Source organism: Drosophila biarmipes, chromosome 2L (genome assembly GCF_025231255.1).
Source record: "Drosophila biarmipes strain raj3 chromosome 2L, RU_DBia_V1.1, whole genome shotgun sequence".
NCBI lineage: Eukaryota > Metazoa > Arthropoda > Insecta > Diptera > Drosophilidae > Drosophila > Drosophila biarmipes.
In genome coordinates this window covers 21,983,284-21,999,411 of record NC_066612.1, presented here as the reverse complement: position 1 = coordinate 21,999,411, position 16,128 = coordinate 21,983,284, and positions in this window count along the sequence as shown.

Genomic DNA, 16,128 nt, shown 5'->3' with positions numbered 1-16,128 from the left:
GTTCGAAGTTCTAAGTTGAGCTTTCCCCGCTGCCCGCCTGTCCTTTACTCCCCGCACTTGCTTTGCTCCCCCTTTTCCGCCCCACACCCTCTCCCCAGGTCTGGCATGTAAAAGTGCGATTATAGTCGCATAATTATCACGCTGACATGCCCACACACAGAAGATCGCGGGGTTGGGGGAACCGAGGGTGAACCCATACAGAGAAAATGCCGAAATGTAATTACCTGGCAAACAAACCGCAATTTCTCGGTACACACTAATACAGGGGCTCCGCCACACACACTCACTTACCGTAGAAACTAAGTGAAAGTGGACACGCAACAAGCAAACTCGGGGAACTCTTTGCCTGCGGGCCAGGGAAGTGGTGCTAGGGATGGCAAAGTAAAAGAGTTGACACTCGTTTCGACCTGAAACCGTTTTTTAGGATAGTTACAAACTCAATAGGTACTAAGGTTTGGCTTTACGTCACTCATGCGAGTAAGTTCAATTTTTCTAAATGGTAATCTGGCATTCCCAGGAAGAGTGTTCGAAAAGTAAGATCTGTAATTTAACTAGCTTGTAAGCTCAAAATAAATAAGTCAAGAACAAAAAGTAATGTCCTCATATCAAGAAATTATTTCCCGAAAAATAGAAAGGCTAATCCCGGCCCTTAAATGATTCGTACCTTAAAAATATAAATAGTTTCTAACAAATACAAACAGTCTCTCAGTTTTATAGCTATTGCGATGAAACCCTTTCAAGTCGAATACTCTTGCAGTGGGTGTAATGATTCCAGTCAGAAGTTTTCAACGCAGTGAAGGACACGTTTCCGACCCCATAAAGAATATATACTTGTATTCTTGATCAGCATCACTAGATGCTGTCCGTCCGTCCTATCCGTTCGTCTGTCCGCCCCTTTCTGCACAAACTAGTCTTACAGTTTTTAAGCTATCGGACTGAAACTTTTCCAAAAGTCTTTTTTTCTATACTACTGGTATACTACCTGAGCTACAAAGGAATAATCGGAAATTTTTTTTTTAAATTATATCTTTTTTTTAACATTCTATGCCAAGCAAGGTTCAAACAAATTTTTTTACAAAATAATTTACAAAATATATATATTTATATTGTTTATCGACACATTTACTTGAGAATATCATTGTTTATTCTTTTTGTATTTCAATTCAATTGAACTAAGATATCGTACTGCTGCCATAGAAGCAATATAAAAATACGCATAGCTTCGCTATTTTTGATCATATTGAATATAATATATTTTTTAAAGATTCTATAATCGTCTTAAAAATATGTGCAATAATACAAATTTGTTAAACAGATTTCACTTTTTTCTCTTAGGCTTGCTTGAGTCGGCTACTCCGAAAATTTGCCAAAATGCCATTCACGCACCCATCGCTAGACCGTAAAGGCCATCTGCTATACCTGCAAAACTTTTTGGGGTTTGTCATTGGGGGACCTGCGTGTTTGCCGTGCCACTGGCCGGACCCGTACTCCGGACCCCAGCGGAACCCGGACCCGGCTGGTCGGGTCGGTTTGCTTTTGGCAGGGGCTTGGGTTGGGTGCGGGTCGGCACTTTGAAGGCGATATCGTTAATGTTGCCGTTGATTGTGTCCAAATGGGCCAACACTCAGCAGCCATTCGCAGCGGGAAAACTGTTTGGCGGGGCCTTAGTTCGATGTCGATTTCTTATGAGCAACACTCCTTCCTGGGGCTCGCCGAACTTTCGTAATTTATTTGGCCATTGGCCAGCCGTTTGCAGCGTTCAATGCAACCCTTAAAGCGTTCGAGGGCTTTAAAATATAAACAACACTAACAACATAATTCCCGGCCATAAACAAAAACAAAAAGCAGCCAAAGCAACCGGCGGCAGGAAAATGTGGAAAGGACAACAGCAGCTGCTGACCAACAGTGACAACAGCAGGCCGACTTCACTGCGATGGAAAATGCGGCACGCAACCTTTCGGGCATAATAATGATGTGATAATGCCAGAAGTGCCTTATATGGTAATTGCAAGTTTGTAATGAATGCAAATATCCTCGGAAGCTGGACAGAAGCTCAGAGCTCTTTTGGCTGTAAGTGTATAGGTTATATTTCTGTGTCTAAAATTCATCGTATGGGTAACCTCTTCTTAACGATAAATAAATATATACTTAAATAAAGCACGCCTGACTTTGCTAATGTTGATTTCTATCCATATTAAACAAGTTTAAAGTAAACCCTTTTTACCTATTTCTGTAAAATATTGTGCCCCTTAGCAGGTGAAAATGAAACCTCCGCCACAGCGGGGCATACATATTTCGCCCGAAAGTTTAAATATTTAAACAGCGAGCATTAAAAGCCCTTATGGACTGTCCTCCAGGGTATATAAAAATTCTGTTTCAATGGCCGTGGACTCTTTGCATTTCGCCCCGCCAGCTATTTTATTTTCGCGCGTTCCCATGCAGCCTATTTTGAAGTGGTTCGTTGGTTTTATTGGCCCGGCCGCCACTGCCGGCTGCTATTTATGCAGTCGCCGATCTGGCGGAAGGTCCGACCCGAAACTGCGCTGGACATGGTCAAGGGGGTGGCGAAGGGCGGGGGATGGGGTGGCACCGGCAGCAGCTTCATTTGGTTAACACAATTGTGTGGTGCACGGTCGTTGCCGTTGACGTTTATGATGTGCTGTGTTGGTTGGCCGAGGAGCGGACATCGCAATGTTGCAAGGCCCTTCCCCTTCTTGATTTTTTCGGCCCGCAGCCCCTCGCCCAAGGTTGCGTGTGCTATCATTAAGTGTTGAAAATTCCAGCCAACACTTCAAAGCGGACCACGTGCCCGTCCCTCTCCGAGCGCTGGTTCGTTTCAGTTTATGATTCTATTATTTTCACAGCAAATAAAAGAGAAAACTGCGTATCATGGCCAAGTGCTAAATGGGAGCGAGGGAAAATTGCGAAAAAATTCGGGGCTGGCTTCCCAGCTCCCTTTCTTTTCCCATTTTCTTTTTTGCCCCGCATCCTATGCTTCTAGCCGAAACTCAAAGGTGGCTGGGGCTGCGCGGCAGCTGAGCACGTAAAAAGCGTTGAACCGAAACGTTGTGGGCAACAGCTGCCGAAAAGTGTGGGTGTGTGCGTAAGGAAAAGCGAAATTTCCCAGCGCACACGGAAAGTTTGCGCCATGAATCAAAGTTTAGTGTAGCATACTTTTTAGGTGCGATTTATATATTTCAAAATAAAATAAATGAAGGGCGAACGAGGAGCGTTCGATGCGAGGTGAAGCCCAAAAGACAAAAGGCTCCAGGAGGGTGCGAGTGCTGCTGGCGCCGGGCTAAATTCAAATTCTCTGTTTTATTTCAACGCGCAAGGAAATGCAAAATTTACACTTGGTTAGCTGATTGATGAATGCATAAATGAAGCGTACACATCCGCTTGGGGGAGGGGTAAATTGAGTGGGGCAGGGGAGGGTGGGGTCCGTGCAGGGAGGGGTGACAGGTAGGGTAAATTCATCGCCTTGATTTTGGCTGATGTGTGCCGTCGCTGCAAGCTGGAAGCAATTTGGCAAGTCTGGTAGACAGCGCGCCGGGAGATCGCAAGCAGGTAGCACTGCGCCGAAAACCTTGGAGTTAGAGTTACTTAGAGTTCAGATATATAGCTTAATATCCCGATTTGATCCTTCAATAACTGAATGCAAAGGTAATTTTAAAGTTTCGTTTCAAAATTTGCATAAAGAATGTTCATGATAAAAAACAACTTTGGTGGCTATCTTTACGTATAACAAAAGTTTGAAACACACGAAATAACAGCTGATATTTTCACCGTGCACCATATGGGATGCGGTTGAACACACCGATTCTCTGACGTCACGAGCCATTGCTCCTCTGATTGTTATGCAGGAAATATGCAAATGTGATTTTTAACTTAAAACGCTGCTCGCAATTTGATTTGATTTCCATTTGGCCGCCCGCTCCAGCACTTCGCAGGCCAACGTTCTCCGAAAGCGATTTAACAAATTATTGTAATTTATTTTGACAATGATGTGGGCAACGGCGGCTAATGCGGCGTATGAGTAATGCTTGAGCTCTGACCTTGCCGGCTATAATTAGATAAGCGAAAAGGGGGACGGAACGAGCCAGAGATTTGTATGATTTGTAAACACAATTTGGTAGGCGAGGCATGAACATAAAGTCAAATTTATGGCGACTGAGATTTCGCCTAATATTTCTGTGGCCGAATCAAACCGAAAACGACGACGACACGGTCCATTCAAATGCTGAGTAATCTGTTTCGGCTGCCGGCGCTGCGTCCTTGTCCAGCCAGCCAACGAAATATGCCAAAAATGAGCTGAAATTACTTTTAATATGCATGAACCATGGCCGAGGAACGGGCCGGAGCAGCAGCAGGACGATGCGGCTATTCTGACGGTCAAAGATAAGTGAAATGCATGGCGCTCAGTACAAGGACGAGGGCATAACCGAGGCAGAAGGGCTTTGCTCGGCCCCCAGTTCGGCGAATACATGTGTATCTGCGCCGGAGGTGGGGGGCTCTGGAGATAGAGCTCGTTAGGCGCCAGACGACAACATAATTTCGTAATTAATTTGCCAAAACACGAATGTAATTTAATAAAATTGCGCATACGACGCGTTGCCTCCAGAGGGTGAGAGCAAGGAACCCGCAAAAGGACGTGAAAGGGTCCAGGGAGACGAACATTTAAGTAATTTATGCAGGCCCTCAGACAATTTGCGGCTTCTTCGGCGGCATTCCCTCCTTAGGCAAGCAGCGATTATTTATGATCTATTTTTGAGCAAAGCACTAATTATGCTTCAGCATTTGATCAGAGTCCTGGCAAAGGTTTCAATTACGCAACGGAAATAAATCAACGGTGGCACGGAAAGTCCCTGCATTTTCCGGGCTTTCCCAGAAGTCTGTTTCTGTCATTAGGCGTTCCAACTTGGGTCTTAATCAGGCTCCCTTCTTAAGTATACAGTTCGCTGCGGTGTAGTTAAATAATCCCGATAGTGGCTATTTTTGGTTTCTACTCTATAAGGTGTAGAAGATCTAATTGTACGGATTTGTATATAGGTTTTTGTTAAAGGAGTTTAGTTCCTCAGAACTCGTTGGGAAATCTTAATCAAAAGCTACTCGCCGCTTCACAGAAGATAGTTGTTTTAAAAGATTATGAGAACGGGTTTCTTGCTTGCTTTACAATTGTACGCACGGACTCATCTTAACTAAGTTTGAAAATTTGCGGATCAGGTGAAGCTCCTAATTCGATTTGTCTTCCCCTGTGGCTTCCTGCTCTGCCACACCGCCGCCTATCCTTTTACCAATCAGTTGCCCAATCCTCTCGTGTTTATCTACCGCCAGCCAGACCGAACTATCCATCTGCAACTTGAGATCCCTGCCTTGATGGCTTACTGCGTCAATTTGAATCGCGATTTGGCTCCTTCCTAGACTCGGACCCCGTCACGTAGACCCGCCGGCAGTTAAATCAATTGCCGCAATTTGATAATATTTCACCAGGGAATGATTATGAGTGGCCGGGGACGGAGCAGGGATTTATGTGGTTGGGGAGGTAAGCGTTTTGCTGTTTTGTTGACATTTCCGCCGCGCCGTTTGCCACTTCCGCTCGAAGTTTGTTCGCCTGGCCTGCCCACTGACTCCCCGCCAGCCAAAAAAGTAACCAAAAAGGAAAAACTTACCACCCATTTCCCTGGCCTGTCTTGTCCTTGGGCCTCGGGATTCACGTAGAAAGGATTTCGGGGCAAAACGCATTTCGCATGCCTAAATGGCTAAAGACGTCGCATAAACATGACATGCCACGCCCCCAGCTCAGAGGCGCCCACGTCTTTGAGTCACATTCCGGCCGCCGCAAAAACCGCGCAGGCCAGCAAAAAACGGAACGGAAAAGCGGCCAGGGAAAATTTATATATTTTCTTTTATTTTTCGCCTTCGCTTCGCTTCGGGTTGTGTGCGCATTTGGCGGTTTTTATGAAAAATTACCATGTTTTCCTCGCACTCGTTCGCAGTGGTCTGCCCACTCCCCACCCCACCCGCTTCCGCCCACTCTTGGCCTAAACACGCCCCCAATCTGACGCCTTCACTTGGCCCGGCACTTGCCGCGATGTATATGTGTGCATACATAACTTCTTCTGTCCTCCTTCTGCGTTGCTGGCGCTTGGCAATTTCGGTGTTTGACTTTTTGCGTCAGGCACTTGAGACGGGTGGCGGGGGTGTTTCGGGGCGGTGGCGCTGCCATGGGAGTCAAGGCTGCCGGTGGGTGGCTGCCAACATACTTCTTCTAATGATGCCACTTATGTCGTGACGAAATTATTTTTATATACATATTTTCCTCCTCTAATACCTTACCGTCTATCCTTGGTTTAAGTCATTTCTGTTTTGAGGTAATGTTGTAAAAATATATGGCTTTTCCGACCCTAGTTCATCAGGTTTCTAAAAAATACACAAATTATTACAGCTTTTTCAATAATTCGGAATTATTATTTTGTTTTTATTTTTTATATTGGCTACATCAGCGTCATTCGGCTTGCTGTATTTACCTTCTTTTCTTGTTTTAACAATGCTTAACATGTTCTGCCAATATGCTTAAAGCAAAAGCATAGTTCAAGGATACAGTGAGCAACGCGAGCGCCTACGAAACTTATTTTAATGATGTTTCGTTTTTCTAGGACATGCACAAGTCGACTATTAGGGAGCAGACTTTCCTACACGACTTCCTCCTTTGCACAACATTGTGTTGTACCTATTATACGATATATGGGTGTGTCGAGGAAAAAATAGCCCGGCTTAAGAGTCTTTTTGCTTTGATTTCCCAACTCCATATTTCCCGGTTTTTGTCCGTTGCGTATTTCTGGTCACATTTTCATTTCCTTTTGCGATTTTTCTTAAGGACGAGAGAAGAATTGCGTGCAGGAATTTGTGGCCTGCTAATTGGCAGCACATAATTTACGTGCCATTGCCAATTTTTATTTTCCCGTTCATTTCCATTCTCCATTTCCAGCTGCAATCTTTTTTTGGCCTCGACTATTTTTGGCAAAGCTTCGGAACAGAGGAAGCGTGGGCCATGTGTGGGACAGGTAAATGCAATTACGAGGACCCCTTGGGCAGATTTGGGGGCCACTTGCAGATTTGATTAACTGCTTCCGTGCGTCATCAAATTCTTTTTTAGCCCGTGGAGTTGGTGGGCAGGAGGGCAGGCGGGCAGGCGGGCAGGCGGGCAGGAGTTCTCCTCCGGGCCAGGTCACTCAATAAAACTCATTAGTGGCGTTTTTGTCGATACCTGGCCACTGCCCCCGGAACTCCAGCACTCCTGCTCTCTGGCAGTCCAGGAGCAGCACCTCGGGTACTCCACGGAGCTGGCAATTATCACAGGCTTGCCCCCGTTGACTTTGGCAATTGATTGCAGCCGTTGCCGATGCGAGGCGATGGCGACGGCGATGGCGATGGCGATGGCGATGGCACTGGCGATGGCACAGGCGATGTCGCCGCGAGCGGGTCTTCTGGGACCCCGGCCCTCTCGGCTACTGGAACTGCCAGCAACAGCATCAGAAGTGCCGATAAAAATTTATAGCAAACTGATTTGAAAGTCAATTATCCTTTGGCACCTAGGAGCAGGAACACTCGGGAGCTTCCTGCGCTCCCACGCCTCCTTTCTCTGGCAGCCAGTCAACTATTCCGGCCCAGCCGCCATCGAAGTCAACGGCGTGCAAATGGCTTTTCTATGCAAACGAGCCAGGTCTCGGTTCTTCTGCCTAGTTTATGCTTTAAGGTCTTAGTCGTACCCTGGCCCCGAGGGGACTGTTGGGGCTAACGGTCGCCAATTTTAGGGATTGGCTAAGCCTTTTGCATTGCGTTTTTCTTATATTATCTCTTTCCTAACTAACTTCTCTTCAGCATTTTTTGTTTTCGAAAAGTGAAAAAAATTAATGTAGTTTATTACGAATTTGTGTGTTTTTAAAATTACTTATCACTTATTACTTTCAGCATTTTTTATTTCTTGATCGTATTGTAATAACTTAATATTTAAAATAAATATAAATATCGAATTGAAATAACATTTGATTACTGAAATAACAATTAATTTCAAATCTTTATGTATATTTATCTTCACCTTAGTGTAATTACCGAAGAAATGAAAATTCTGAAAGTAATACGTTAAAAGTAATTACGTAGTGTCAAAAAGTATGCAACAAATAAAATAGAGCTATCTTTGTGGAAAAAATTCAGTGAACCGAGTGCATCATTTAATTTGCTACACTTTCAAACTACTCAAAATCACATGAAAAAGGGAGATCAAGACCTTAGTGGCTTTCTTTAAAAATGTGTAAAGTTTGGTTTAATTCTGCTGACCTTTAGAAGGTATCAGCGCCGCAACAACTGCTTGCGCGCGGGTTTCTTCTTTGTTTCTTGGCGTGACCGTGATGTTTAGTCAAATTACCTGAGCGAAGCTGTCGAATAGAGCAAAGCTCTACAGACGTCGCTCTACAGACTGCCTAATGAAGACAGTTCTTCAATTTGTCGATCGATGGCCGTTAGGGGGGGCCGGAACTGCCTGCCACCCAGAGTCCAGGCCCGAAGGACGGCGTGCCTGTTTATGTAGTTTTAGATGTCGTCTCGAATACACAGAGGTGGGGACCGGGATCTGGTGCCCGACTCCCTGCGCTGCTGGCCGCTGTGTGCAGTTAATGAGTTTAATGGCGAGCATTGAATTTGAATTGCTAATGCACATCCTGCTGGAAATGGAAAATGCGCCTGGAAATCAAGTTTATGAATGTTGTACGGCTCCCGTCGCACTGTTGTTGCGGCTGTCACCGGCGGTGGATCTATGTTTTTGTAATTAGTGGAAACTGCCCGAACCTCGTATTGTGTTTGTGGGGCTGTGCGATTTGGCAATTTAATTTTCTGGCGTTTGGTTATTTCGTTTTAATGAGTTGTTTCGAATCGCCTGCACAACAATTATGGTGATGGAAAAATTCGATTTTTATGGCGCATTGATTGATATGCATGGCAGATGGCTCTTTTTCCGGTATGCATCATATGGCTGCAAAGCGAATAATTGCAAAGTTATTTGATCTAGAAATGGTTATATTTGAATTCTATTATTATTCAGGTGTAAAACTATTCAAATTTGGCTGTTTGAGAGCTCAGTATCAAGCATAAATCAAGCCAAACCAGTTTACCCATTTTGCTTTTAGAAACCGTGTTGCTCAACATTTGCATTTTCCAAAACTCTCTGATCAGCTGCGGTCTGGCCTAGAAACAAGGGCCTGTCTCTTCTCACTTAATTCCCCTAATTTGCCCAAGCAATTGCAAGTGCTTATCCCCAGATCGGAGTGGAGTTCCATTTGGTAAATACCAACTAATTGTCGGTCTGCTGCCACCATCCTCGTTTGCTGACAACGGCTCGCTCGCCGTTTCATATAATATTAGTTTGGCGGCGGTCGACAAATTCCGTATCCAGGGCTTGACCTCATCGACCGCGATTTGTATCTGAAACGCGAACCGGGCAATGTGGCCTATTGTTGGTCACCTTATACCCACCATTGTTGACCTAAGCTCCTCGTCCCAGGCACACACGACCTCCTTATTGTTGTGGATAACGGTTGTCTGGAGGATTCCACTTAAAAAATCACTTAGTACGTTTTCAGTGTTTTGTTAGGTGAGTTAAAAGGACACTGGTCCTTATATTGTTTGATAATTAACAACAGTAATGGGCCCAGTATATGTTCTGATAAAGCCTAAGTATGCTTTTTTTTCAAGTGTAGCCATGCTCGACCACATTACAGGTAAGCTTTGCCAGATCCCCATCACCGCAATTGTTTGTCGTCGGGGGAACGGGGCCAATAATTTAAATTAAATTTGAAGTAATGTTATTGTTAACATTGCCTTTACTGTAAGCGTTGCCGTTATTGTTATTGTTATCTTTTCTTTTCCTGTGGGTGCGCGTGTGTGCGTCGGTGTGCCTTCCGCTTCCGCTTCCGCTGCCGAAGCCTATGCGAACGGCGAATTGTTTTCCCATTTTCGTCGCGATGCCAAGGAGCAGAGGACACTTCCAACTTGGCCTTGGGGCTCGTGCCGTAATTTATGCTGCTGATTTATGATCTGTTGCATAGTTTTAGGCGCAATTGGTTTATTGCCCGCTTGCAGCTCCACACAGTGTTGCGCCTGCCGCGGTCCTTGGGGCTCCATAAAATTAAATTAAACACACAAATTATATTCATTTTAATTTTCATTAAATTTTTATGACCCCGCATTGTTCTGCCGCTGCAGAAGTTGTTTTCGCCCCATTTTTTGCGACTTGTTTTGTCTGGCCACAATTACGACAAACAAATAAAAAGAACAAAAACACTGGCAACAACAATGGAAATGTCACAGGTAAGAGCGTCAGAGTCGGAGGCTACGATAAAATTTATGACTCTCGTGGGCTGAGTACAGCAGCCAAAAAGAACCGTGCAGAAATTAAACGATTTGTGTAATTTTCATGTTGCTACAAATGGTTCAACATATGTTCGAGGCCGGCAATAACAATAAAAGCAATAATGATATTAATAATGCAGAATATAATGTTTGCCAGCGTTTTTTGTAATTGCCTTCAAATCGGCTTTAAGGCTTCTGTCGAACAGAGCCAGGTAAATAATTAAAATGCAAGCCGATCCAATCCGATCCGCGATTAAAATCTCCGCTTATGCAGTAGGGAGCCGACAGAGATGACCTCGGATGAGATATCGGGATGTAGTTGGAGCTCGAAAGCCCAAAAAACAAACTAAAATAAAGCTTTTAAATGCCGTAGGAATACTATAATTTGAAAGAAAGTTTTGTGAACTCGAATTTCAGTTCACGATCTCTTTAAATAAGAAAGTATGGAGTGACAAAAAAGTATCATATATTGTGTAAGACCTTTTTAAATAATTATTAAGGGGTTAAACTTTTTTAGTGCCACTTACAATTACCAAATTTTGATTTGGCTTTGAAATTATATATTTTCTGAAAAAAATGTTTGAAACAAGAAAGAAAGCTGGGAAAAGCCTTTCTACTCTTTGGCATCGATTTTGAGATGCTTAGCTATAGCTGATATAGAGCTATAAGATATTTAATGGTTCTCAAAGTTCTATGGTAATGAAAAATTTTATATACCAAAAGAGGAGAAAAGAATATGATCAATAATAGCTTAGCTATAATTATTTTACCATTACTTTTCCATTATTTATGTTCCTATGGTAGCTATACAATATAGTCGTACGAATTTTTAAATATTGTATTTTAAGTTCAAAAATATTAAAAAAAATGATGCTCCTAAGACTAGAAGCTAACGTGTCAAAAATAGCGAAGCCCCAATTTTAAACCGTTTTTTCCCTTATTTTTTTTCTGCCAGCCATAGGATGTAGATGTCCCATCCGTCTCGTTGCCACTTTTTTTGAAAACTTTTGGAAGGTTTTATCCCGATAGCTGTAAAACTGAAAGACTAGTTCGCGTAGAAACGGACAAACGGACAGAAGGGCACACGGACTTGGCTAGATCGACTCGTCTAGTGATCCTGATCTTTACGCCCTATGGAATTCTCAATTTAATTCTTAAGGCTTTTTTACAAGGAGAGGTACTCTTAGTAATATTCAATGTCTATTTGTCTTCGCATAACAATTTTATTCGTGACTCCACTGCTCACGCACACAACTCTGTGCAGTAAATTTTAGCCGGAGCGACCGCAAACACTACAAATTCCCGATCCGGAATTGCGTTCCGTTGTTTTATATTTATGCGCAATTATTACTGCTTAATTAAGCCAATATCAGGGTACTTATGTCCATTGGCCGTTCGGTATATATGTGTATACATGAGCATGCAGGCCCACCTACATACTTAAGCGTACAAGTGTGTATGTGCATTTCCGGCCATAATCGTTGGTCCAATTGTCCTCTTCTCTGCGGCCGTCCGGTCATTCCTGCTGTCCATATGGTTTTCTGCGGGTTTCGGTGTCATGTCGAGCATTATTGCATTTTGTTTATGGTCCTTGCCTGCTGTTGCACAGCCTCCTGTTGCCCTCGTTGTTGTTGCTGTTGCTGGTGGTGCTGCTGCTGGCATTTTTGTTGTTGCTGACGCACTTAACTGCCTGGCAAATTGAGTGACCACAGTGTCCACCCCCAAAGGCGTCCACTCAACTCGTTTGCTGCGGCTAAGTGTTTGGCTTAATTATCGTATTAACGGAGGAAGTCTGGGGCTCTAAACTTAACCTCGACAGGTGAACCACAATTATGAGTTAATCGACAGCAATCAAAATTATTCCATTTTCAAGTCCACGACAGATGTATAAAATTCTTGGGTAAATTTTACATATATACATAAAAATACAAAAATATTGAGCGAGTCAGCGAAACCAGCACGGTTTCAAGAAACAATGAGTCTTTTCTAAAATTAATTGACTGCTATATATATAGTATAAGTACGATATAATGTCAACGAGTTCTCTGTTGGAAATATGATGGTGTCACTTGCATAAGGCACAAGTACAAATACTGTACGCATTTATCGGACTTGGTTTTCCACAAATAAAATAAAAATTAAACTGTTAATAATATTGTTGGAAAAGAACCCATTAAAACATTGTCGGCACAGTAAAGGAAATCGCGACGTCACTAAATTGACGGGTTTGTCACCTTACCCTCACTCTCTTACGTTATGTTTTCAACAAAGCCAAAATAATTTAAAAGAAAAAGGAAGCGATACACTATACACTTAATTGCATCAAAATAGTCAATCACGTGGCGCCGCAACCAAAAGTTAAGATGGAAAGCACATTAATCGTCGCTTGCGAAAGGCTCTTATTTTTGTATCTATCTTGAAAACAAGCAATAGCTCAAAGTCTCTCCTAGTTCGACATAAAGTGTTAATCAAAAGCTTAAATTTAAGCCCCATGTCAAAGAAAAATTTCAGCGAATGCATTTTTCCAGCTTTAAAGCGGCCGACTGTGGCATGCAACAGTATAAAATTGTATATGCTAATTTAAACCATATCCAAAATTTCAAAAGAATATATAAGTTCATAAATAATAAAAGTACCAATCGATTCTTCGTTCTTCGATTGGTTTTGGTAAGAAGTGGTGCTTGATAGAATTGCAATAAGACTTATCACGGCTTAGATTTACTTTTTATTTTGTACTTCATTTTAAGAAATATATGTACTTTACCCGCTTGGCTTAAGAAAGTTTTCTACGTTTTAAAAGATATACTTACGGTCCCATTTAGGTCGTATACATAACTTTCTTGACTTAGATATTTTGTAAAGCCTTAAGAACTTTTTATTGAATCAACCCTGCCTTAAGATATATTTCGGATTTCAAGAATGTTTTTTTTTCATTCGATTTGGGGCAGAATATTATATTTTAAAACAAGACAAAAATGTTCAAAATCAATTACGGTCGTGCCTAAGCTAAGAAATATATTTTATTCTGGCAGTTTTAATTTAAGCACATTTTTAATTATTTCTAAGGTAAAAAGGCTTTAAAAAAATAATTCATCATTTAAAACCCTGTCGTGCATAAAAGAAACACGATTTGACTTTCAAATAATCGCTATTCAATTAGGTTGACTCGGAAGGCTGAGTATTTGGTTTCCCCAGGCTTATATCTAATTCCGCCTGCCAAAGGGGACTGGAAGTTGCATTGGGAGGCAGCGCCAAATTGCCAAATGGCTTTTCATAAAGTTGAGAATTCCTCCCCTAACATAAATTCGAAAATTGCAACAAAAACTAACACACTCAGACACTCGTAGAAAAGTGCATTCTCATGTGATGCGAGTGGGTGTGAGTGTGGGCCAAGAAGTGGCAGAAAATTTGCACTGGCACTTAAGTTATACAACATTCAAAGATGTTCTTTGTCCGCGACAGACAACGGCCATAAATTTTTGCGACCCAGTGCCAACTCTCTATATAGGTATACGAGTATAAAAGGAGGAATGCCGTGGGCTACATCGGGCCGGGCGGAGAGGCCTGCGACTGCCTGGCGTCGTCTTCAGCAATATTTTTTGGCACATGCTCAACTAATAATTTGCCGTGTGCCAGCTCCGAGCAGCGAGAACTTTCATGCCCTCCACCGGGATCCTACGGACCAGGCGAAATGCTAGGAATGGGCATATTAACTTGCCATAAATCTGTGCCACAATGGATGCAGAGGATGCCATCTTAAGTGAATCAAGGGAATGCAATTGAGATCCGAGGTGAATTATATTTGGAGGATCCCTTAGAAGGGAGAAGAGGGAAAGAATGGAAAGAATTTTCCAAAGTAATTAATGACGAAAAGTGTAGATAAAAGTGTAGTTATAGGAACATGTGTAAAATAATCGACAAGAAGGAGTAATTTTGAATACTTCTGCAAACGTTAGTCCCTGCATGTCAAAAAAGTGGTTGACTCAAGAATAATAATAACAACACCACATTTTGTTTTTTTTTTTGTTTATAATTTGTATAACAATAACAGCAATGCAAATTTTTTCAATTCAAACTTGATACCATATCTTCAAAAGTCTAAATTTGTTTGGTTTTTTTATTTAAATTACTGAAATGACTTTTACGCATATTGTAGAACCAAACGTTCTATATTCGCCCTCTCCAGCATGTCTTCATTCCGCTCCATTTGTCATGCGTCCTGGCCATGCCGCCCACAGTATCATCGAAATTGAATATGCCAATGCAGGCACTGCTCATTTCCACATTTCCTCCCACACAGTGAGGCTTTCCCGGCCCGTTTCCCACTTTTCTCCGTGGAGTGCCTGTGGTGGCGTTTTTGTAGCCTACTTTTTTGGGCCAAGCGGCGTCTATTGGCATCTGCTTGGCGTTTGCCGGCTGCAATTGCATATTGGTTGGTTAGACCCTCGCCTCCCCTGCCCGCCTCATTGCGCCTGACAAGCCACAAAACATTTCACTTGCAAATGTAGAAAAGGCTAAACGACATGCGGCCAGAGATGCCATTGTTGTTTCGTTTGCTTCGCTTGCTGCACTGCAGAAGCAATGCAGGCGGCGACACAATAAGAGCCCGAAACGGAACCAAAAATAAACCAAAAACCACAAAAGAGAAACACCTCCGAAGGACTGAAAAACAAACAAAAAACCAAAGGGAAGGGCGAATCTGGACAAGATTTATGGACAGTTTTGCACGTTCCTCATGTGTGAAAATCATTCGGCGGGAAGGCCCAAAAATTTCCAAAGCGAAAGGTGGAGACCTGTTTTTGGGGGGTTTATTTGAAAATAATGCCGCATTATTTATGGCTCGACTCGAGCTCGGGCTCCAGACTCCATTCGCAGCACCGCAAAGATGCATTTTCAATTTCTGTTCCCCGGCGAATGTTCACAGTTTTGCAGCTCCGAGCAACCGCAGGAAAACAATCAACTTGGCCGGCATCCTCCTGGCTCTTGCCCCGCCCCCGAAAAGTGTTGCATGCAAATGCACCAACGGCAACGGCTGCGACAACGCTAGCAACAACCACAGCGGCTGGGTGTGGGGCAACAAGTCGGGCGGAGCACTGTGCATTTACATTCAAATTGAGTGGGTCGAGTGGCTGAGTGGCCGAGTGGCGGCGGATGTCTGAGGACTGGCCGGCCCCTAATGAACAAAGTCCGCAAGGCCGCGGATACTTTGTAAATACCCAAAAGAGCTTAATTGGCAAGAGACATTTAATGTAGGCGTTTTGTAGCACTTTCAGCGCAGTACTGACAGACTTTCGACTAAGTCCAAGATATCGTATTCGATAAGAATTTACAAAAGTATTGCGTGCAGAGCTATTATTATTATTGGGAATGCATTTGACAGGGCTAGGGCAGATAGGGTCGTTAACAATTATGATGGTTTTATAATGGTTTTAATTTTGTTAATATATACGTTTTTTCTTCATTTTTTCAAGCTGTGAAGCATGTTTGCTAACATATACAAATATAAATAGGCTATCATCCTGCCCCAGGGGCAGAGCACAATTGAACCAAGGACGACGGCCGACTGGCGCACACTGCGTATGAGTAACAATATCCAGACTTCGCTGCCCCTATTCTCCACTTGTCGCCCTTTCTCTCCTCCCCTGGATCTTGGCCGTGCGGCCGGCGATTTATAAACAAACGTGCAACACATGCCGCCATATTTCCTTGTCCTTGCTGTCTTTG